Consider the following 25,151-nt stretch of genomic DNA (forward strand, 5'->3'; position numbering starts at 1 on the left):
AAAAGTCACTGGTTCACTGATTCCTTTATTCATTCAATGTATATTGAGCACTTAATGCACAAAACTACTATCTGGTGATAATACTTTGAATCATGCTAGTTGCTGGGGATTCAGATATGAGAGACCCTATACTTGCTAAAATAGTTCTAGACATGTGAATGCCGTGCTCTGAGTACTTTATACATTTCTGGATACAGTTCTGCACTAGGATCGTCACACACAGCTAACGACCCAGCAGTGAGGGATTTTTACCCCTTGCATTATTTTTGCTGCAGGTTATCAACATGTAGGTTTGAAGATTATAACTCCAAAACTCTTCTAGTCTCAAAGCGAAATATTTTAGTAAAGCATTAAGGTGATGTCCAGCATGGTAGAGACTCATGGACTGTACAGAAATGGACTTCTTTGTTTACTTCTTATTCATATTTTGGGTCTTAGATTAAAGTTGCTTTATTAGAGGGACTTTCCCTGGCTCATGCAAATACAAATTAGTTCTCTTATACTTTCTCTCACACTCTGCACTTTCCCTTTGTGGTACTCACCACAATCTGCAGGTGTGGATTTATTGTGGGATTATACCTTTGGTGTCCATCTCCCTTGGAACACTGTAAGTGAGCTCCAAGAAAGTAGAGACCTTATCCATTCCGTTCAATACTCTACACCCAAGCTCTAGCACAGTGTTTGGCCCACAGTAAGTGTTCAATAACATTTGTTGAATTATTATTGTCATAATTTATAACATTGATTACAAAAGTGCAAGCAGTCGATTCAGTGTTGTTGTTGTTTTTTTCCCCCACTTTGGAATCAGCCACCTAATTTTTGAAGCATCTTTCCCTCCCTTGTGACTTCCATGTGGCATATTACTGAACTATTTGGGGGTTTCACTGGCTGGCTGTGAAGAGGGAACAGAAGCAATTGGTTGCTTTTACCCCCATGACAAAAGCTGATGGCAATTGGAGAAGAAAGGGTGAGCTAGAAAAGGTCAACTATCAGACAAGTCCGGGAGGTGGGGAAAGCTGGACATGGGAAGAGAGTGACCTTGGTATCTTCCTGTCCTTACTTCCTGTCTCCCCAGGAAGTGTCACTCAGAGGTTTTCAGGAAAGGGTGTTGTCATGGCAACTGAATTGGCTCTTCCCCTCCTGGCTGTATGGGGACAAGTGCCCTCATGTACTCCGGCTGTCCCTGTGCTGCAGGGGGGAAGAGGGCAGTCACTGTGAGGCTTCAGAAGCATCATGGAAAATACAGAGCAGACAAGGTCTGCCACGAAAGAACCGACTACAGCATGTGGCAAGGAATCAAGCCCAGGATGCCGCAGAGCCTGTTCTTGAACTAATTAAAATTTAATTGGCTAAAGCCATTTTCTTGATAATTTGGAAACCCTCTCTTAACTTTTGCAAGTTCCAAAGAGCCTTTAAAATAGAGGACGCTATATTTTTGCACGTTTCTCTCTGTGGATTAGGTTTCAGACCCCAAAAGGCACTTCAGAGAGAGGAACTCTAGACGGAGTAACTGTGGAATTCATCATCCAAACCGGGACACTTCGGAGCACTACAAGAAGTGCTATTAATATCTGCACCAGGACAACAGCTATCAACTGGGCTGTCCTGGGTAAAATGGGATTGCGCTCCAGAAAACTCTAGGGTCAAAAGCAGATTAAATGCGCCCCTGGAATCGAGAATCCAGGCAGGCAGGTCTGTGTCTGTGTGACTCCAGGCCATGGCAGGTGCTAGGTATACAGTAGGTGCTCAAACTTATTAACTGAATGGGTAAATCCAAAGAGGTCCCAAGCATGCCTTTTGAAGAGGACTTGATATGGGGCCCACGAACCTAGGTCAAACAGACCCAGCAGTGACACTGCGAGGGGTGGTCTGTGTTCTTCCGGAAGTCAAGTCTGCAGGAACACGATACAGAAGGAGATGTGTGTTCCGTGTTAGCTCATCCCTAACTGTTAGCAGTTAATTGCCTTCTGTTGACACACCCCGAGGGGAAATGTGAAGCAGTTCTTGACATTTGCATATACATTGTCTGTCTACTTATTTTGCTGGGTCCTCATCTCCTAAAATTCACATGACTGTGCCCTGATTTTAAAATATGCACATAACAGGCATCATACTTTGGGGTCTATTTGGCAAAAAGTGGGCTTCTCGGGATTTCCTTCTGGGTTAGCCAGAGATGCTGGTTGCAGCCTGGGGCCTGCCCAGACTCGCTGGGTCACTCTTGTTCCCACCCCTCCTCCACCAGCCTGCCCAGTCCTTCAGGAAGAGTGCAATGGTCCATTGACCTCCAGGGAGCAAAAGGGCACGTTCAGCCTTTTTAAAGGTTATGGACACTCTGAGTGACACCAGAGCCCACGCCTCCAACAGCAAGGCCAGCGGCCCTGGAGAAGAGGGGCGAGGCCTGGGTGTGCCTCCTCGTCCACTTTTAGCCTTGCCCTGGAACTGACCAGAATCGATGCCCCTCTTCCTCAGGGCCGGTTGAGCGCTCCGTCCTCTTCCCATGTCTCAGGAGAGACCCGTCTCCTCTGACAAACTCAAGATTCCAGGCCGAACTTTCCCATGCCATCGTCCCTCAAAATAGCCGGAGCTGAGCTGTATTTATAGCCGTGTGAGACTCTAATGGGCCAATTTGTTTGAATTTCCACTGCTTTTGTGTTGAGCATAGCCCTCACCCGTGGACGTTCTCTTTAGGCCTTTATTGATGGGGTGTGTTAGGGTAGAGGGGGCCATGTTCAAGATGGTAGCTGTATAGAGTGCGGGGGCTGTTTTGCATATTTACTGTTCTTTCAAGCCGGTTTTTTGAGAGAGAGAAAGAGACAGAGAAAGAGGTTTCTGTAAGTAGCCCGGACAATGAGAACAAGCCCGGCTGTATGCCAAGCACGGGATCCCGGCCAAAACACATATCATTAGCTTGGACCAGCTATAAGCAAGGAAATGAGAAACATATGTTGGAGAGCAAGGTTAGGAGTGAGAGGCTATGGGTCAGTGACAGTCACCCTAAAACTTTTCCCTTGTTCTTCAGCTGTGGCCTGGCGGTGTCAAATGTCATTTCGACTGCCTTGATTTCTCATGGTGGGGCTGCCTGTGTTTTGTTTTGTTGTTTTTTTTTTTTTTTTCTTCCTCCCCCTGTAGTTTCCTGATGGGAGTTTTTTTGGGGAGGGGAAGAGGGAGCCGGCGGGGAAGGGCTGGTGTGATAGTTTTTCTCAGTTCTGGGAAAATCACAACCTTGTTTCCCGTGATGCTCTCGGAAATTCCTCACTTTCTCTGAAATTACGGTGTCTGTCCGTTTGGGATTTGGACTTGGTTCGTGAAGGGAAGAAAGAGGGGAAGGCTTTGAAAGCATTTCTTGCTGTTTCTTTCTTAAATATAATTAGACGCGCCTCATTACCTCACACTGAAGGACTTTTGTACTTTTTCCGAGCTGTGTTTGCTGCGATCTCTGATGGGCTGCGGCCTGTCGTAGCCACTTGGCATTTTATCATATTAGCAGTTATTTTTTCCCTGACACGTCTGTCCTGTCCTCTGGCTCTCTGCGAGGTATCTGGACTTGATTCGCTGGTCTAAAGGCCACGCCCGGGGAGTCTGTTGGGGCCCAGGGCCGGGTGACGGGCCTGTCCTCCTCCAGCCCTTCCCGACTTCCCTTGCCTCCTCCACATTCGTTTTCCTTAAAGTTTTCCCCGGACAGTTTGCTAACAAGGCTGTGCTCTCCTCCATCCCAGGGTCAAGACCCTGTTCTCTATAAAACCCAGATGAAGAACTGTATCGCAGGAAACTCAGAGGCAGTCCCTGGAGAACCAACTGTGGCTACTGTTCTGAAGGCAAGGATGGCTCCAGATGGCTGCCCGGGAAACTCACTGGGCTCCGAGGCCCGGTGTTGGCTACAGGCACAAGGCAGGCAGGGGCACACCCAGCCCATCCTGCTGAGGGGCTGTCATGCCAAAGGGTTTGTGGGGCTGTGCAAGCCTGGATGGCAGCAAGCTGGGGGTAAAGGCCCTCCCATAAATTCTCCTGGCCAGCCTTTCTAACACTTGGGGAATGGTGTTGGGGTGGAAACCATTTCAAATAATTAAAACATTTGGTCCCTGTTTATCCTTTGCTTCCTTCTTCAGGCCATGTTCTGAAAATAAACTTTGCTCTGAGTTTCCGGGCTCCTAAAATTCCCGAGTGTGTGAGTGTCCTGAAGGCCTCGGGCAGGGTTAATGATTGGCTGGAGGTTAGCCGGACCTGTTTCCCCAGGTGAGCTGTCTTCACAATTCAGTCTTCACTTTCCCCCCCCTCTTTTTCTGGGTAGCTATCTCTCTCCCCTGCATGGAGACAAGCCTTATTGTTGACTGTTGCTCCGCGCTTAGTGGATCAGGAAGGGTGCGTGCCGGAGTGTGTGTGTATGTGTGTGTCCATTTGACAAAAAAAAAAAAAAAAAACCCAAGAGAGGAACTAGGGCAGCCAAACCACAACATGCAGGCAATGGATATTTTAAGTCTTAGATTGACGGTGAGGTAGGATCCTGGTTAGGTTCCTGAACGTCTTCCAGTTTCCAAGCGTCTGTTTCTCACCCCTCTCTCCCTTCCCTCGCTGTCATGGTGGAGGGCAGCTGGTATGAGGTTTGAGTCCATGTGTTTTCTTTCTGTGTCCTTACTGTTGGGCTGCCTCTCAAATCTCAACACAGCCAAAACTTGCCTCAAATCACCACTTCCTGCCATCCCCTCTACCACCTTCCTGCCCAACCACATCTATGCTCGTCTAGAATCCAGAAGCCTTCCAAATGGCCCCTCCACTTCCTCTTTCACCCTGTTTTGGTCTATTCACCAATGAGCAGCCAGAGGTAGCATCAGAAAACCCAAATCAGATTCTGTTTTCCTGCTACAACCCTGCTGGGACCTGCCTACTTCTCCAGCTTGATACTGAGCCATCTTTCTCTGGTCCTTCATGTTCCAGACACACTAGCCCCATTGTTGTTAGGAATAACAACAATGCCTACTCAATGGCTTGGGAGGAGTAAATGCTTTTTAAACACATAAAGCACCTAAGCCAGGGTCTGACCATGATTGGGGCTCAATGAATGGAAGTACCATTCCATTTAATTCTTTGAATTTGCCAAGGGCTTCCCTGCTTCAAGGCCTTCACAGACATCTGCCATTCATCTTTTTCTCTTTGTCAGGTAGGTTCTTTCTTAGCTTTCAAGTTTGAGTTTAAACAGTAATTCCTTAGAAATCTTTTCTAACTAGTCTATTGAAACAGGTTCCCATCCTTTTCATTCCCAATCTCAGTATTCTCCCGTAATAGCCTATTTATTTCCCTCATATCACTTTTCCAACTTGTCATCATTTCTTATTTGCTTACCTGTGGGCATGGGTAGTTGTGTATATCCTGATCTAGCACCAGAAGCATTTGGTGAATCAGTATCATATAAAGGAATGATTCGAACTCTGAACCTGTCCTCTTCTAATACGACAGCCACCTTCCAGCCACTGTGTCTCCTGGGCCACACTTTCCTCTCCAGTTCCTACAACTATTTATTTACTCTCTCATCCTTTTACTAGTATTGACCCTGGGCTCTTGGTGATGGAAATTCTCTGAATTTTCCAGGAGCTACCACATCCTCCACCATCACTCCATTCTTTCCTCTTGCTTGTGGGCCAGTTTTTCCAGTGAGAGGCTCACATTTTCATTTATATGTAGATGATAAATAGAATATGCAATGCCCAGAGTGAGTTCAGTGACTCACAACTTCTCACCTGTCTAGTTAGAAGGGTTTGGGGATGAATTAACTCATCATCTACCATTAAGAGATCAATGTCTATGCAATTACTCCATGAACACCCAAGATTAGGTATCTGAGAGCCCTACCTGAAAGCCTGAAGAGATAGGAGGAAACCATAGTCCTCATTTTTTATCCTTCTTCAGTTCAGTTCAGTTCAGTCGCTCAGTCGTGTCTGACTCTTTGCGACCCCATGGACTGCAGCATGCCAGGCTTTCCTGTCCATTGCCAACTCCTGAAGTTTATTCAAACTCATGTCCATCGAGTCAATGATGGCAACCAACCATCTCATCCCCTGTCATTGTCCCCTTCTCCTCCTGCCTTCAATCTTTCCCAGCATCAGGGTCTTTTCCAATGAGTTGGTTCTTTTCATCAGGTGGCCAAAATATTGGAATTTCAGCTTCAGCATCAGTCCTTTGAAGGAATATTCAGGACTGGTTTCCTTTAGGATTGACTGGTTTTATCTCCTTGCAGTCCAAGGGACTCTCAAGAGTCTTCTCCAACACCACAGTTCAAAAGCATCAATTCTTTGGCACTCAGCTTTCTTTACAGTCCAACTCTCACATCCATACAGGACTACTGGAAAACCATAGCTTTGACTAGATGGACCATTATTGGTAAAGTAATGTCTCTGCTTTTTAATATGTTGTCTAGGTTGGTCATAACTTTTCTTCCAAGGAGCAAGTGTCTTTTATTTCATGGCTGCAGTCACCATCTGCAGTGATTTGGAGCCCCCCAAAACAAAGTCTCTCACTGTTTCCATTGTTTCCCCATCTATATGCCATGAAGTGATGGGACTGGATGACTGATCTTTCTTACCACTCATCATGATCATATGTTGTATTATGTAGAAATAAAAGCTAAGACATGGTCACCTGACCTGTCCTCATGAATCTCGCTTTCTCTCATAGCCAAGAACACAAAGAAGGAAAATGTCGTCGACTGAATTTTTTTAATTATTTAGTGATTAATAGCCTGTGTTTTTTTTTTTTTTCCTTTTAGCCTCTGTGTACTTTCCTAATTACTTCTCTGAAAATCCTTTTACTTTACCATTCACCAGAATGCTGCCGCCTTTGGGAAAGAAGGTGGCAACATGATGGAGTATAAGCTTGATAAAAACTGAGCTTCCAGAAAAGTCTTACTGAAGTGCTGGTTCAGCCCCACCCTGCAATATAATGCACTGTGAAGGCAATGATGTAATCATGAGAAATAGCACAAAGCTTGCATCATAGTGATTCTTCTCATCCAACAGAATAAGCCTAAGGATGACTATCTTCATCATCTCATTCTTGGCCCCACCTGGATTTGCACCACTGGCATGACTAAATCATGGAAACATGTCTATCCGCACATTTGAGACAGTCTGTTCCATTAATGTGATCTGAAGGTGAAATCTGTATATCCCCCAGACTAAACTATTTCATGATTTGAGTTATTAAGAAAAGCCCAAATAGTTATTAATTCCCTTAAGAGGGAAAATAAAGGTCTCTCCCATTCATATGCAAAAAAGATTCCACTAGTTTATATATATTTGGATGGGTAGCAGATAAATGATTTTACTGAAATGAAATGTCTTTTCTCTTTATGGCCATGTGATGTGGCATGCAGGATCTTAGTTCCTCAGCCGTGGATTGAAACTGTGCCCCCTGCAATGGAAGTGTTGAGTCTTAACCACTGGACCACCAGGGAAGTCCCAAAATGAATTTTCTAGGATTTCATAGTGGGAACTTTGGGAGCGAAAAAAGAATGCTGGTGGTAAAGAGGAAGGAGAAAATGTTTCTTTAATGTGACATATATCATTATAATGGCACCTTAAATTCAGAGGTTACCTCTATTTGAAAGAATTTGAAACATTATGTACACAACGTTGTAAACCTCAAAAATACAAGTATCCTTACTTTAGAGATGGGAAGAATGGATTTACAGATGAGTCTTCCCCCAAATACAGAACTCTGGAGGCATGCCAACATAGCTATATTGCCATTCCAGAGCCTCTGTGTTTCCACAGATCTCAGACTAGACCAAACAATTTTTTTTTTGGTATTAGACTTGAATCAAAGGGGCAGCCAGGTTGTATTTAACTCAACAAATAAAGTAAATGTTGATTGAGTGTCTACTATGTATAAAGAGTATGAAAGGCACAGGCCTTGTTCTCAAGGAACTTGTAACTTAGTGAAGGAGACAGACATGTAAACTAAATTTAATGTAAAGCACTATTGAAGAAAAGCAGTGAGAAAGAAGAACTGACGGCTAGTTGTGGAGGCATCCGAGGGGTGGAGCTGCTCTGGATGGGGGCTGCTTATGACAATCGGAAAGAGAAAGATCCACTGATAGAATCAGGCTACTTCGCTCCTGGCACCAGGGGACCCTTCTGACTGGTGGAGATTTCCTCTTTGTTCTGAGCTGAACTACAGGTGGGTATCTGCAAAAATCCACCATGTGCTTCTAGCTGTAGCCGCCAAAGAAATGTAAATTGCTTTAATCCCTCTCATGTGCACCTGCCTTCACAATTCTAAATCTAGATGACATTTCTCTCCTTTCCCAGTGCCAAGACCACTTTGTTGCTGTTGTTTAGTCACTAAGTCATGTCTGACTCTTTTGCAACCCCATGGACTGTGGCCCACCAGACTCCTCTATCCCAGTCAAGAATACTGGAGTGTGTAGCCATTTCCTTCTCCAGGGGATCTTCCCAACCCAGGGATCGAACCTGGCATCTCCTGCACTAGCGGGTGGATTCTTTACCGCCAAGCCACCAGAGAAACCCAAGACTTCTTTGCCTTCTCCTGTTTCTGATTAAATATACCAATTTCTTCAACTCATTCCCCTAGGGATGATTCTCAAACCCTTCACTATCTGGACATTCTTCTCTTGACCCATTCTAGTTTATTCATGTCCATCCTTAAAATCAGCATTCAAAATGGAACACAATACAGGACTTTAGACATGTGTTGACCAGTGGGTCAATTTCTTCCCTTGTAATCCATCCTTGCCTCTGTTTATTCATCCATCCATCCATCTAAATGATACTTAAATAAGCTTCTGTAGTAGTAGGCATGGTTCTAGTTATTAATAGGGGATAAAAAGATGAAAAACTTCAATGAAAGTCAAGTTTAGAGAGATGATGATTGGAGAGAACCATATTTCTACCAACACAACCTAAGATTTTATTAGTCATCTGGCGGCCACCGTTAATGCAGTTAGCATCTACTGAATTTGTCCACCCCTAAACTTCTAACAAACAGCTTCACAAAATGTATGCTTAAACAGATTGTCCTTGTTCAGTGCTTTGTCATTTGATTTTGGAAACCAAAGTTCAGGATTTTCTATTGATTTTGGCCTTTGAAGTTTCAGCCCATCATTTCAGTTCATTGAGATCTTTTGGGAATCTAGACCCTGTCCTCCAATATCAATCTTTTCCTTTTAGTTCTAGTCCACCTGTGGACATGAGTACGATCACCTTAGCCCAGAACCCTGGTGCATATCAAGTCTGCTTTGAACCCTCACCCAGCTCTATGACTAGCAAAGCCTCGTTTCTTTATCTTGGCCAACAAGGAGATCATTTTAGGTCAAATGTGATGCTAAAATCAAGATACAGCGGGCCTAAGGCATATTTTTTAAACCAGTTTACTAGTATAAATACTAAATAAATAAATGCCTGAATACAAAGTAGAACTGAGTTCCAGGCCTTTTCCAACCTGGTGTTTACAGAGGATCAATCCGCTAATGTGGAAATTGGCAGGTCCAGAAGGTTTGGGACGGAGGATCTTCCTGTTCAACTCAGAGATACTAAATCAGCAGCTTACGTCTCCACACTGTCTCTGGGGCTAGAGAGGATAACAGTGTTCTTTATAAGCATCTTGGATTTCTACTTTAAAAACGAAATCCACTGGGTCCCATCAGTCTGTGGTTTGTCTGCTCTGGTTTTCGCCAACTTGAGATGGAGTTGCATTGTGATTGGTTACAATATTCTGCTCTTTGGAAGGGGGAGCCCACTGACCCCTGACCACAGCCGGTCATACAGAGAGTATCAGAGGCGGACCAATTACCTAAGAGGATGGAGAAAAATCAAACAAGGGCCGGGCACAAGGAGGGGAAAAAACACACAGCAGGCCCAGCTTTAGTTCCACTGCTTGAATTACCACTATGTCAATAGAAGGTGATAAATCAAGGGAGATATTTACTGATTAAAATTACAGACTCCTACGGGAAACTGTATAAACAGATTGAAGAACAAAGCCTTCGGGGACTGAGCCCAGCTGAATCCATCCAGGCTTTGGCCAGTCGTTTCTGTCTCCAGCCAACTCTTGGACCCAGGGGTCATCGAGAGAGCAAGTTTCTCCACAAAATCTGACTTACTATGCACAGATCCAAATATTTGTGGGGAAAATGTAAAGCCACGTTGGGAAGAAATTCAGGACTCAGATCCATTCACCAGGGATCCTCTTATTTCATTTTTTTTTTCTTTTTTTGCTTTTACTCTCCAGTCTGATCTAGACTCACTAAAAGGATCCAGGACACCTGGTCTCTGGGCCCTGCCTGCCAGCAGAGATCCTGAGGCCACAGATGCTGAAGGGAGGACATAGAAGACGTGAGTGGGTGTGAAGCCCACTCCTGCAAGGAGGTTGAGAGTTGGTGACTGTTGCCAATAAGTTCCTCTGCCAGCCCATCTTGTCTACCCTTTTGGGCGTGTTCACGTTGGCATTGCCAGGGCAACCCAAGCTCTGCTCTGCCATCCTGGTCTTTCCAGGTGCATCACACGGTCAGTGCCATTCTGTTTCTTTATATGATGATCTTCTTTGGGAATGTCAGAAGCAGTTTGTACAAGGAGGGCTTAAAGCGAGGTTGTGGCTTTGTTTTCAGAGCTATACATCTCTTTATATCAGCTTTGTCTGTGTGAATGAGACTGTTCTGATGTGGGCAGCACAGGTTTCTTCCTGATGGATGGGGAAGCCCGCATGAGGCTGTTGAACATCACACATCACTACCAGCTCCATTCTCTACGATGAGTGGGCTGGGGTGAAATTTTGCCCTTCTAACCCAAGTTCCATTCCTTCCCTTTGGTGCCCTTGGCTGTGAATATCCAATCATCGCTCAAAGGGAATTGGGAAAAAATGTCCTGGGAAAAATACGCTCCGATGGTTGGGAGGAAGGAGGCAATCAGCTGTACAAGGTCAATGCGTCACCCAAGTGTGTTGGAGGCATCGTTCCTGTTAGGACTTCTGTGCGTGCTTGGGGGTTTTGTGGGTCTGGTAAGTGTGCCTGGCCGAGGGGACAAATGGAAGCTGAAACCAGCTGATGTTCTACTTATCAGGCTGCCTTGTGGCGTGTCCTGACACAGGGCAGTGGCCACTTGGAGGGACAGGCAACTTCTTCATTCACGGGAAGAATCAGTCCTTCAGCCATGCAGTCTACCTAGTAGGGGCATCTTCTCCCAAATGTCCCTCCAGGGAGAGTGCCTTTTCTAAACGTCAGGAAGGTAGAGAACACACCGGGCAAGGCCCTGGTTCTTCTGGCCTTCTCTTTGGAGCTGGGAGGAAGAGTAAGTAAAGAAGTTCCCAACTAGAACTTTTAGAAGTTCATACTTGGCCTTTCAAAAGGCAGCGGTGGATAATAAAATGGATCACTGCCCTGGCTCGCTCTCCTATTCTTTCGCAACTTGGTTACTGTAAAGTGAGGTGAGCCGCCTTGCTTGTGTTCCCCACCACCCCTCCGCCCACCGCAAAGGGATTTGTCAGGCCTTCCCCGTCTGTGTGAACTCTAGTCCTGGGGTGTCACTGCACCCGTCTCTTTCCTTTGGCCTCTGGAGATCGTGGATGTTATAGCTCAGACTGCCACTGTCTTAACTTCTGGAAAACTGTGAGATATCCTTCTGTTTTATTTATTTTTTTTTAAAAGAAGTTATGTTCATAGCTGCTGCGCTTGACTGCTCTGCCCTTCGGAGCCTTCTCTGAGTGGTTTCCAGCATGTTCGCTTATCTCCGAATGGAAGTACATTTTGGAGATGGGGAGAAATTAATTACGATTTCCTAAGCGGAGGAGGTGAAGTCGGCTGTCGCAAGCCGTGGGGGCGCTCTGATCTCGTTCTTCTGCTCTGCTTGACGAAAAATCTCTCTTTGCCCTGGAATATCATGGCCTGGAGGCCTTTAAATTAAAAACAGTTGTGAAACTGGCAGCAATTTAGAACTTATGCCAGTGCATGAATCCGTAAAGAGCAGGGCCTCAGGGATGCAGGTCATGTGTCTATAAAGAGGCCTGTTTTGTATCCTTGGTTTTCACTAGGGCGAGCCTTTGGCCTGCTGCTTCTTTCTCTCGTAGGGGGAATGCCGGCTCTTTTGGGTGGTTTCCCACCCTCCCTTCTGAATTAACTTCCTGCCTAGTCCCCATGCATGGGGGTGCTGCCAGGGCCTGGTGCTTCTCCGTGTCTCCCAGGCCAGCGATGGAAGCATCCAGTGGCTGGCGCCTCCCAGGAGCACAGGGTGACCAGGAGACAGAGTGACAAGTGCGAGAGAAGACAACACAGCCACAGAGGAGGCCCTCGCTGACAACGCGAACACTAGCTTGCAAAGCCGAAAGCCGTTTCATAGAAGACGTTTTTGTCAATTTCCAGAGAAGGTAGCGGAAATGCCAGACAATAAAATAGTGAGTTGAGGACGGGCCAGTAAAATTCCTCCTTAGTGTTTATAGCCTGCCTGCTTCGAAGCCAGGCAGCGTGATCTCAAACGGCCTTGGTCAGAGGGAGGGTGGTGAGACTGGAGGGTGGTGGACAGTCAAAACCTTAACTCTTTTCCTCACAGAAACCTTCCTACTGACGCTTTCTCTAGCATTTTGGCTACTCCACTGTGGTGGTCCTGCTCAGAGGATCCCAGAACATACTAAGATACCTGGCATCTTTAGTTAAAAAGTCCACCTTTAAGGACAAGGAGGCCCAAGGACCCACTATCAGTTCATCCTATTGGGCAGAAAAAGACTTCACACTTAAGTCTGAAAACATAATTGTTTCCTTAGTCAAATTCAGAGCTGTATTCAACAGGCTATGCTCACAATCACTAATTGGCTGTCTCCTATGAGTGGTAGTAGGGAATAGCTTGCCAAGTTTGGTGGAGCCAGTATGCCTGAGATGTTACAGACAGAGTTAAGGGATTTGCGTCGTCTCTTGCAGACGTTTTAAAGCAAAAGGATGCTTGAGCAGTTATGCTTTTGAAGAGCTATCATAGAATGATTTTGAAGATAAAGGTAATAGCTAATATTTCTTGAACACCTACTATGTACCAGAAACTGGGTTATTACATGCATTCTCTTCTTAAATTTCCATACAACGCTATGAAGTAGGCCCCACTCTTACTTTACCACATCCTCACTTCACAGCCAGGCAGCCCAAGGTTCAGGGAGGTTAAAAATCTTGCCTGAGGTCACACAGCTTGCGAGTGGTGGAACAAGGATGAGACCCGAGTCCCAACAACAGCAGAGCCCGCACTCCTAACTACTACAGATCAGGCCTAGTGTGTACATTGTTTGTTTCATCAAGTGTCCAGAAAAATCCATTCTTCATGTAGAAGAAAGGGCGAACCTCTGGATTTGGGATCTTACGACCTGGGTGTTAGGGGTGCCGGATAAAGCCAACAAAAAAACAGAACACTTGGTTAAATTTGAAAAGTAGCTCTAGGGATCTCCCCGGTGGTCCAGAGGCTGAGACTCTGCACTCCCAGTGCAGGGAGCTTGGGTTCGATCCCTGGTCAGGGAACTAGGTTCCACATAGCCCAACTAAGAGTTTTAATGCCTCAACTAAAGATTCTCAGTGCCACAACGAAGACTGAAGATCCCATGTGCTGCAACTAAAACCCGACACAGCCAGATACGTAAGTAAATAAATAACCTAAAAAGTAGCTCTCACAGCTTTTGTAAGTTACTAAAAATAGCCAAATATAGGACATTTAAGGTGCCCCGCATCAAGAGGCAGGACAAAAATCATTAAATGTCAGACGTGGCCTGCACACAGGGGAGGCTTAGCAGGTCCGCCCGGCGTGCACCTTTCGTCTCTCATGCCACTTCCACGTCATCTTAGGCAAAGCCACCCCCCTTCACCTCATTCTTCTTAGCTGTGTAATGTGGATAATCGTATCTAAGTGAGATGGCATAAAACACCTCGTCGAATGCCAGGCATAGAATAGGTGCTCAGTGAAGCTTTTGTATGTGAACTAGGAAACTGCCTCATTTCCAGGAAAAGTTGTAGATTTTTTTTTTCCTTCATTCAGAAAAACACTTAACTCTTACCGAGTGTTTTATTCATCAAAGACTTGGCCTTTTCTTCATGAAAAGTATATCTTTTAATGGGGGTCACTTCTTGATGTTTCGTGTAGCCTGTATTTAAAAACACCAGCCATTTCCTCTAACAGTAAAGTTGCTACACAAGTGAAAAAAAAAAAAGAAAAAGCAACAGAAACAATGCCCATTATATTATCTTCAAGCCTTTATTATGTAGGTATTAAATTTGAACTCGGAGGTCGTCACACTCAGAAAGTGTTTCCATCTGGAGCGTTCCATTCTCTATTCTGTCGGTTCAATTAAGCCTGAGAATTTAAATTATCTCCCTAACTCTAAAAATATGTAGAGATACTTCTGAAAGTAGAAATGATTCCAGGGCTCAGAAGAAGAAATGCCATGGAGTGAATGTGCTCACAGCTCTCAGGCCAGGAGGGCTGACCCTTCCAGATCTTTGAAAGGTTGTGGAAAGACTGTAAAAATCAAATCAAATCAAGTCAAAATAGACAGCCTTTCTCTCAAGAAGAGCATTTGGAAAAGAGGTGGAGGGACGGAAGAGTCGTGTATGAAAAACACAAATGTGCTCAGTGGGAAACGTATTTGTCTAAAAACATTAAATTAAAAACTCCGACAGCATTTCTTCCTTTCTTTCTCTTATTTCCAGTTCATTCTTATCAGAATTCTGTCAGCTCTCAAACTGACATTTTCCTGTTCTGATCTTTTCTCAGATAGTAAAGAGGGATTTTTATTTATTTTTTTATTTTTTTATGGGGCTGATGCAAACAGCAGATCCGTCTACAGAAAAACGTCAAGGACGGTTTGGAGTCCTAAACCCTGACCCTCCTGCCCTCTCCTAACTAGCTATTGACATTGAACTTAAAAAAAGCGGCAATGGTGAGATGAGATAATGCTTTAAAGTGGAAGAGAACAGAGTTATAGAGAGGAAGGTGAGGGGGTGGGAGGCGGGGGGCTTCACAAACTAATGTGCTGCTGGCCTGTGAGTCAAACTTCAGGCTTTGGAAAGTTTAATTTTGCTTCAACTATGCAGGAAAGAAAATGGGCTTCCTCATCGAGACCAGGTAAGGGGACGAGAGTCTCTTTGGAGGGAATTCCTATCCCAGGAAATGGGACGTGGTCTCCTTTTCGAGGTCTTTGGGGTCGACGAATTGTCACTTGCCACTTCTGCACTGGACCTGTGAAAGACTCCCTTCTCCCTTGGCTCGTGTCCTATAACAGAGCTGGACTGCGCAATGCTGGGATTTGGAATTTTTAATGTAAATCTCTAAAGGGACTTTCTCCATTGGTTCAGGATGGAGAACTAGAAAGGACACAGCTTGCATTCGGTTCTGATCCCTTTGTTCTCTGGATTCTATCAGCTTTGGCTTCTGTTTACCCTCATTTAAAGAGTCTTCCACCTGAAATTGTGAATGTGACCTGCTTCCTCTCTAGCTGGGAACAGAGATAAAAAGAGGAATGATTTCTCAGAAAAACCTGGCTATTGTGAGCCATCTGTTCTTATTTTCCTATCTCTAGCTCCTGGATGTTCTAGAATATAGCCCTGGCATCTTGCAAAATGTTCCACCAGTTGGAAATGCAGTTTGGGGACCCCATGACCAACCCAGAATAAAATTTATAAGAGAGAAGACTGGATTTCTGGGGGTGGGGGCTAGGATTTAGTTCATTTCAACATGAGTCCTGGCACACCTAGATTCTCTTTTCTCCCCTTTTGGCAATTTATTTACAGAGAGGCTAATACCTTGATGCTCCTGAAAGGCAGGGTGTTACTCTGCTTACACACAAAGAAGTGAGAAGTTCTCTAAATGTTTGCACTCTCTAGAAGCTGCTGGTGTCTTCTGAGCCAAGCCCTGGGGAATCCAAACCCTCTCTGTGCATGCCAAAGGCCAGCGAGCAGAGTGGAGGATTCTAATCACACGATCATTGTTCCCTGGCGTGGGCCGACACCACTGTCTCTGCCTCCTTTATGTTCATTGCTTGAGACACTTGAAATTAGGCCTGACGTAGTGCTAACAAATGTACTTCGGGGAATGAGGCTGCACTGGGCCCTAGGGAATGATCTAGAAGACTTAATAGGTCTTTTCCATCTTTAATTTCCATGGTTCTAAATATGCTGGCTGCTTATAAAGCAGTAGATTGATTTTCGGGCAGACTGGTTGGTTTTGAGAGCACTTAGTGGAGCGGATTTGGCTTTATGTAGCCATACCCCCGGCCCTGACTTAAGTGGGGACCTGGTTTCTAAGAGCTGCCTCCATATAGCTCCTTTCGCCTCCCTTTGGCAGAGAGCAAGTGGGCAAGGGGTGGTCCTGGGCTCCCCCTGAGCTCACTGACCAGCCGCTATGGTCTCCACGCACTGGGGACTAAGCCCTGTCCCTTTGGTTATGTGTAAGCAAATCAGAACACAGTGGTGATGCCAGCTTGGCTCACCAGGGCTCACACCCCTCACAGCCCTCTGAAGTAAGCTCAGTGTTGAGGTTCGATGGTAAGCCTGCCCACGACGAAGTCTTCTTGTCCTCTCCTGAAGATCTGATGACTGCCAGGATTACTCTTTGTCTGAGCTCAAGGGAACAAGACTCACCTTAAAGAATGCACCTTTCAAATAGGGAAGTTGCTAAACTGCTGTGCAGCGGTGTGATTTCATATTATGACGCAGCTGGTGAATTCATTTTGGATGTGGCTGTTTGCGGGGGGTGGGGGTGGGGAGTGGGAGGCTTGCTATTTTTCTTTTGATAATTGTTCCCATTGGTTTACCCCACCCCCATCTTCACCATGATGCAAGGAAGCAATTATAGGCAATAAAACAGACACAGCTAAGTCTGGGGAGCAGGGAGGGCCCTCGGATGCTCCAAATTTTCTTTGAGCTCACACATAGATTGCCTTTTTCTGGACATGAGAATTAGGAACAATCTCAGTTTTTCTATCCATAAGACAGGGATCTTATGATCCTGTGATTGCTTGCATCACAGGAAATGTTATAGGGACTAACTAGCTAACATGTTTACTGTGATCTGGAGATAAATACATATGAGGTCCATAGGATCTCTCATAATGGCTGAAAGTGCTCTTACGAAGGAAACCCAGGCATCTGCTTCCTTTGCGTTTTCCATTTCTGGGTGAAATATACAGCTGGGAAAGCTACTTGTGACTAACGAAATGCTGAGACTAATATCAGGCTTTAAACTATTTTATCTGGAATCAAGGAGCCGGTTCTGATGATTTCAACCCCAAGGTCACTGGCTGAACCAGTATTTCAGGTAGAGAAAGGTGACATGTGGGTGAGAAAGGAGAGGAGGCGTGAGGACCACAGGGCAGAGGAAGGGAACAGAGAAAGAGGCGCCAAGAGGGCTTGCATTATTTTTTCCTATGAACTGTCTGAATTTGAAATAATCACTGGTCAGCTTTGGTCATGTAGAAGCATGCCAGCTCCTGGGGTCCTCCCGTTTAGTTTGCCATCCTCTAGAAGGAGGAGGCAGATCCTAGAAAGGGCCTTGTGTCTGCCTTGTGCCAGCCTGGTGGCTCTGCCCTGCCTGGACGTCATAGTCAGAGGCATGGAGGAGGCAAGTATCTCTTCCTCCACCAACCATTTCATCAGGATTCTGTAAGCTTCCTATGTAACCCCTCTTAAAAATCTGAAAATGAAACAAGACATATTTCTGAGGTTGTCAGCAGGTAGATCCACTGGCTTGTGGTAAGTAATCTCTCTGGGAGGAAGTCTTGGCTCTGATGTCTGTGTTGAATGTTCCGAGGCTCCCCCTGGCTGCCCCCAGCGCAGGTCTGTTTGCTGGGCGAGGAGGCGGTGATGATATTGCTTCTAACAACCAGACTGAAGTGTAGCCTCAGGCTGTCTTGCAAAGCCCCCTCCAAACAGCCTCTAATTAATTTTTATCCTGCCATCCCAATGAGTCCCGGGAGTGCAGCAACCCCACAACAAAAAACCCCCATCAAGACACTTGGAGAAAGCTTTGACGTAACACTTGCAGATTTCAGATCTCCAAAAGAGAAACTGTGGCAGGGAAAAAAAAAAAAAAAACTCTGACCCTCCCCTACATTCTTCCACCCCACTTGTTTCTTCTTTCTCTCTTTCTTTTTCAGTTTCTCATTTTTTCTTTTACAGTGGCGATAAGTCAGACCTTTCTCTGGCTCTCTCTGATCCAGTTTTTTCAGTGAGAACCTCGAGATGCATATTTCTCTTGCTGCAGGAGGAGAAACCCCAATACTCTGGGGTCTGGGACGAGGCTGCCCCAAGGATCCTGCTACCCTTGGAGGGGAGCCTTATGGCCTCTCTGGCTTGCAGGGGGCCAGGCCTCCTCTGGGCTGAGATAACACTCTTTAGTAGACATAATGTTGGAAGCTTAGGGAAGGTTCCACAAAGAACAGTTTTACCCACTGAGAGCATTGGCCTTCTAGCCTTCCCCTTTGGAAGCGCTGGTGGTGGCAGCTCAGTGGTGCTGGTTGGCCGTCCATGCCAGGGGTCTATGCAGAAGCTCTGAAGGCCCCTGTTCAGGTGGCCTGCTTCAGGGATCAGAGACAGACAGACCCCTTCCCCTAGCCCTGGCATGTGAGCCTCAGAGTCCTTCCTGATCACCTTCTCCCACCAGCTTTTCAAAGCCTTCCTGGCCCCTCTGTGTTCATTGAGGATGCTTCTCCTGGGACTTTGGAATGAATTAAAATTTAAGAGGAGCGGCTGTTTGAAATGATGCATTCAGAAGTGTTGAAATTCAAACCACCCTCCGTCCTTGCTTCCTGGGTTTTCAGGACAGAAAGGTTGAGTGACTGTTCCCTTCCTGAGGTCTCAGCAGAGGAGAGTGATCTGGTGCCAGCTGCTCTGGTGTTAATTTCATGATCCCTGGGTACCAAAGAAATTCCTTCAGGACCCGCTTGACTCGACAGCCCCTGAGAAATGGGGCCATTGTTTCTAATGAGCTTTGGCAGTCTGGCTCCTTTAAAAGAGTTAATCACAGAATCACAGGCCTAGAAAAGACTTCTCTGACGGCTCCTCTGGGCCAGGTCCAAGTGAGTGAGAGCTGATCCTGTTTCTGAAGACGCCCATGGAGCCCCACTCCAGTGACTAATCGCTCGTAATTGTCCTCTTTAATTTTAACCTCATGTGCTAGTGTTTGAAACAGATTTCCGTTTGTACCGTCCTCGGAAAAGGTAAAAAGCATTGCTCATCATACAAGCGGGGCTGTTCATTTCCTGCTCCTCTGCTTTTTCCTGTCTCCCTGGACAGTGGCATGGCCCAGTGGTGAAGAGCAAATGCTGGGGAGTCAGACATGCCTGGGTATGAAGTCTTGAGTTTTGTAATTGACAAGCTGTGCTCCTGTGTCTCAGTTTCCCTGTCTGTGAAACTGAGGAAATAACAGCCACCTCACTGGGTTGTTTTGAGGATTAAATGAGATAGTGGAAGTAATGTGGTTGTATTGGTTCAAAGTAATGTGTACTCTTTGGCCACAAGTAAAAAGGCGCTCACTGGAGCGGAGGTGAGTGCACACAGAGTCTTGCCAAGTGATACTGATGGGCCAGGCAGCAAAGAGAAATGGAAAGAGAACTTAGACAGAGGGTCTGGAGACTGGGGCCCTAGACACAGCCCTGCTATAATCTAGGCTGTGATCGCTCTGGCCCTAGTATTCTAGTCTGTGAAATGATCTCCACCGGTCTTCCTGGCAGGTGGGAGGGGAGGAGAGATGGGACTAGGGACTGCCAACTGGAAGTGATCTTCAAATGTGAGGCGCCGGCGGCCCTGATGGTAGATGACCAACCAACCCCTCGGGCCCACAGACCTGCCTGAGGCCCTGGAGCCCTCTCCAGCACCAAGCAGTGCCCTGACCTTTTGCCTGCCTTGCCCTGCATCCTGGGAATGTGGAGCAGGAAGACGCAAGAGGGAATTTATTTCCTTACCTCTTAGTGCTCACATTTTCTTCGACCCTCAGTTCTATTTTGTTTTGAAAGGGACAGCCCCTGCCCAGGAGGGCTTCTCAGTCCAGAGCAGCAGGCAGAGAGGGTAAGCACTGGCTAAGCCCAGGGCTACAGGGCCACACCCTGCTGGTGTCCCAGCACCGCCACTTTCCCAACTTGGGTTCATGGGCGAGCTGCCCACCTGTCTGTGTTCCAGCACCCTCAGCTATAGAGTGTGGATAAGAGTAGTTTCCACCTGATAAAGATGAAGTGACTGCACACAGTGTGCTTACAACTGTGCTCTGGCACGTAGAAAACACTCAGCAAATATTACGGGTATTATATCGTTAATTGACATTTTCTAGTCCAGGCAGTGGTGAAGCCTGACTAGGAGAGCTACAGAAAACTTCACTTAGGGAAGACACTCGAGTCCAGTGGGTTCTTAAGCTCCTGGGGTGGAGGGTGCATGACTCATTTGAGGAAATAGTAAAGGTTCTGAACTCCCTCTGCAGAAAAGTTAATATGAACCCCAAATTCCACATATGTTTTTCTGGGGATTTCAACACAACCATGGAATTGCTGGGATCCATAGACCTTGGTTAGAAATGTCTGTTTTATTGCCTTCTTATTTATGAGGCCATCAGGATTATCCAAACACAGCTTTGGATATATTAAGGATGCTAATCTGACTTGAAAATTATATTATGGGTAACATCAACTGGTGAGCCAAAAAGAAAATAAAGTGTATGATGTAACTGAACTGGAGCTAGACTTTATACGGTCTTTCTCAAGCAGTATGCTTCTGACAATGCCATTGCAACTTTTGTTGAAGCCTGCGCTGCCCTGAGAGAGCCTCAGAGAAATTCTCTCTCTCCTTCTTTCCCACCCTTTGGCAGCTGCAAATAGCCAAGGGTCACTGTGTTAAGAATTCCCAACTCTGGAGAAGTGGAATGTCAAAGTTGTGAGCCCCTTATTTAACTAAGAAAGTTTCCTTATTTCGAGTGAGATAAAGAACTTGCTTATGTACGGTGTTTACAGGCTAGAGTTTGAAAGAACTTAAATTAAAAAACAAATAATTGCGAATATGCCCTCTGATATGAATATATCCTGTACGGCTCATTGTAATTTGGTAGGAATTAAGGGTTGGACCCAAAGAGTTTAATTTTCAGGTTCGACAGAAGCATATTTCAAGTCTCCCCAAATACCTTCTTAACAAATACCACCTTTGGCATGGTTTTGATTTACTTCTCTACTTCTGTACCATTGGCTTTGCAAAATTAATTTGCTGGATAGAAATATCTTAAATCACTTTCCCACTAAACCATGATTGTTCCAGAGGAAGCAAAGGGGGAACCCTCTGTTTTCACTATCAAGAAATGATAATCCACAGAAAAAACTGACTGAAAGCTACACACAGAAATAAAAGTAATACCAATATTTTTCTTTCTTAGAGAAAGAAAGGCCTAATGGGGAAGAGAAATGCAAGTTATTAAATATATTTCAGTTTCTCCACTATTATGTATAGTTAAATAGGCTACAGAGAGAGAAAGGATGGGTGCAGGTGAGAGATTGGAGTCCAGAATAATAGGAAATGCAGAAAAAAGCATGAGACCATGACTGAGCAAGGTGAGAGGGAAATGGTGGATGGAGAGGGGATATATTTGGGTAAGACGGAACAAATGGTGAGGACAGGGAAAGAAAACCACAGCCACTAATTACCTTCTGTGCACATGTATATCTTTCTATCTCCCCCACTGCCAGATGGATGGCTCTGCATATTAGGTACTCAACCAATAAAGAGAATCAAAGAGACTTGATCTTTGCCTGGGTTCGATCCCTAGTCCAGGAACTAGATCCCACATGCCGTAACCAGTTAAGAGTTCATGTGTCGAAACTAAAGATCCTCTGTGCCTCAACTAAGACTGGTGCACCCAAATATAAAAATAAATAAATAAAAAATAAACACTTAAAAAAATCCAGAAGCTTTGAAATTAGTTTTGACTTAGATGTGCATTTTATCTAGGCTATGATCTTATCATCATTATTAACTGCCATCTGTTTCCCTTGGAATATTGATTGAGTGTGTGTGTGTGTGTGTGTGTTGTTTAAATGCTGTTCGCAGATCTTCAACTGCTTTAATCCTACCCTTCAGAAAGTCTACCCCAAAGGAGATAACTAGAGCTTTCCTACTTATGATGGTGGGGTGGGTAGCATTATTCTTAGGACTAAGGTAGGAGTGAGCAGAATCAGATCACTGTGAGGTTGTGACCTCCTCTGTACCTGGGCCAGCAGATTCCCATTCTGATGCTAGAGACCGTGATAGAGCCTGGTGATAACATATCTGTAGATTTCAGACAACTGCTTACACTTCTTTGGAAACTAGTTTCTGAATTAAGGATTGAAAACATAAAGAGATGAGAAACAAAGGAAGAGAAAGATTAATGTTTTAGTCAACACTCAACAGAATATCAATCCTGGCAAGTAAAAGAGTGTTGACATGGTTTGAGAGACTCAGGATTTAGCAGAGCATTTGAGTTGGCATACTGTGCAGCTATTGAATGAAAATGTTCTATATTTGGTTAATTGGCCTACACACCCCTTATAATTACCTCTAGCCCCAAATAATGGATTGATACTCTTTAGGTGGCCCTTAAAAAATGTCATTCACCAGAAAGAGGCTTAGAGAGGACTCTACCCCATTGTTTCACTGGTGCTTGAAATAACTGCAAAGGGTCCCGCATCATGAATGATAGGCAGTGAGCAACATTCCTTGAATAAACAGGGAGCCAAGAGCTCCTGGATGGTAGGCTCTCGGGAGAGCAATGGAGCCCAGACTCTGGCATTAATATGGTGACCCCTAGTGTTTCCTGGTGGTAGCACCACTTGGAATCACACCAGCACCCTGGCCTATGTAGGGCCTCTCCATAATCTTCTGATTGAAGGAGTTATTGCCCATCATAATTGTTTACGTCTTTAAAACCATCATGTTAAACAAAACCCTCTTCAACTTTAATGCATTTTCCTGCACAATATCCATATCCAACCCCTGCCGAGCAGAGTTGTCTTGACATTGTTTTTTCTTATAATGTGCGGCCTCCTGTCTAAGCATTTCAAAGATCAAGACATATCAATTCATTACTGCGGTTGCAATGTCATAAACAATGGGTAATGGCATCAGTGGATGAACTGTTAGAGGAGGTGGGTATTGCTCTGTTCACGGTGTGGGCCTGATCAGCAGGGATTTCCTCAGGGAGTACATCATGGAGCAGACAGACAAGCAAGCTGGGTGTAGCACAAGTACTCATCTGTCGTCTGTTGGATTTTTCACCTTGCTGATTCAATGGACATGAGCTCGGGCAAACTCTGGGAGATAGTGGGGGACAGGGCGGCCTGGCGTGCTTCAGTCCATGGCGTTGCAAAGGGTGGGACCTGACGTAGGGACTGAATAACAACAAGAACCCTCGTTCAGACATGGCAGAATATATAGGCACGAAGAAAGTGACATGATTCCATGTGCTCGTGTAATTACGGAGAAGAGGAAAGTCAGACTACCAGATAACCCAAGCCACCTAAACTACGTCTTCACTACTTATCAGAAAGTGTTTTTCTGGGGCCTGAAGTGGACAGATTTCTCCTAAATGTGATATATGTCTTCATTTCCCATGCTACATAGTACAGGGAGACACAGCCTAAGAGTAAAAAAAAACAACAATTAAAACTAGTTCAGGTGGATGAAGGTTGGAAGGGATGAATTGTGATGAATAGTAACTAGACTTAGGGTGATCAGCACTTTGGAGTATATGTACAGATTCTGAATTATAATGGAGTGTATACAGATGTTGTGTATCTGACACGTATTAAAAAATTAGCTCATCGGTTATCAGGAAACATACCCAACATATCGTAAATGGGCTGGGAACAGGCTGGAAGTTGGTTCACATCTTCGTCCTTTTCACTCGATAGTTACTGCCCTGGTTTCATCAGATACGAAAGATTCTGCTTGTCAGTGTGCCAAGTGTACTTGGGTATTGGTAAAGGGAAAGGAGATAAGTAGGATATTTTATTTGGTGTTTTAAGACCCAAATCTCAATTCACCAAGACTACAAGTCTTTTAACTGTACAAACACTCATGGCTACTTTTTTCTCTTCCAGGCGGGTATCTTTTTTTTTTTTTTTTTAAAGTTTCATCTCCTGTAGCTTGAGTGACACCAACTGACCCAAAATAGAGGCTAATGATCAGTTTTCATTGTTCTATTGCTAAACAAAGGACAGAAGTTACACACACACACACACACACACACACACACGCACAAAGCAACTGTAATGCTATCATTTCAATCAGTTCTTAGGTAACACCTTTAGGGTTTCCTTTTTCTTGATTGAGACCTTGGGGGGATTCATTGGTGCCTGGCTCATCCTTCTCTATAGATAGCTTAATTTACATACCAGATGGCTATGCAAGGAGCAAGGGCCATTATCACCACCGGAAAGGACAGAGATGGGACCTTCACCCATCAGCAGGAAGGAACTAGGTTCTCCCAAGCAAAGTCGAATGCATTGGATCCCTCCCCTCATCTATTTCTTTGTGATACTCAAATATGATTTTATAAAAATCAGTTTGACCATCGCAAAACGAATTATCAACATCAAAAATATCAATATGATGTCATTTCAGATTTCAAAAGTTATACAGAAAGAAAGAAAAAGCAGAAGCAGATTTAATTATCAGCTCAGGGACTCAACTATATGAATGTTCCTAGACTGCAGAGCTGTAGCCTCCAGGCTGAATATATCCATAGTCATCTGTGAATGGGCGGAAGCTCTTGGGAAGTGATGTCCAGATTCAACCACATTGTCACTTTCTTGGGGAAACACTGCTAATGTACAATCAGAAAGGATGAGGATAGTTTGTGGAAGCAATACGCATGGTCCCTTGTAGAATGGAGGAAATGGGCTATGCTTGGGTATCAGGGGATAGAAAAACTGTGTTGGGGTGGACAGCCAAAGTAATGAAGAAAATGCCATATTTATTGCTTAACTGGAATAAAACGGATGGTTGTCTAAAATAAAGCCGTTGTACCAAGAAGTTCGCAGTCCACTGCATCTAGTGGCTTGTTGGAGTGATCCTCCTGCCATCTACGCCAATAGCCTCTTGTTTCCGAGGAAGCCCGTTTTATAGAAACACATCAGAACATCTTCTTTTACCTTTTGACAAAATGAAACTGTGT

Source organism: Bos mutus, chromosome 18, assembly GCF_027580195.1.
Source record: "Bos mutus isolate GX-2022 chromosome 18, NWIPB_WYAK_1.1, whole genome shotgun sequence".
Classification (NCBI taxonomy): domain Eukaryota; kingdom Metazoa; phylum Chordata; class Mammalia; order Artiodactyla; family Bovidae; genus Bos; species Bos mutus.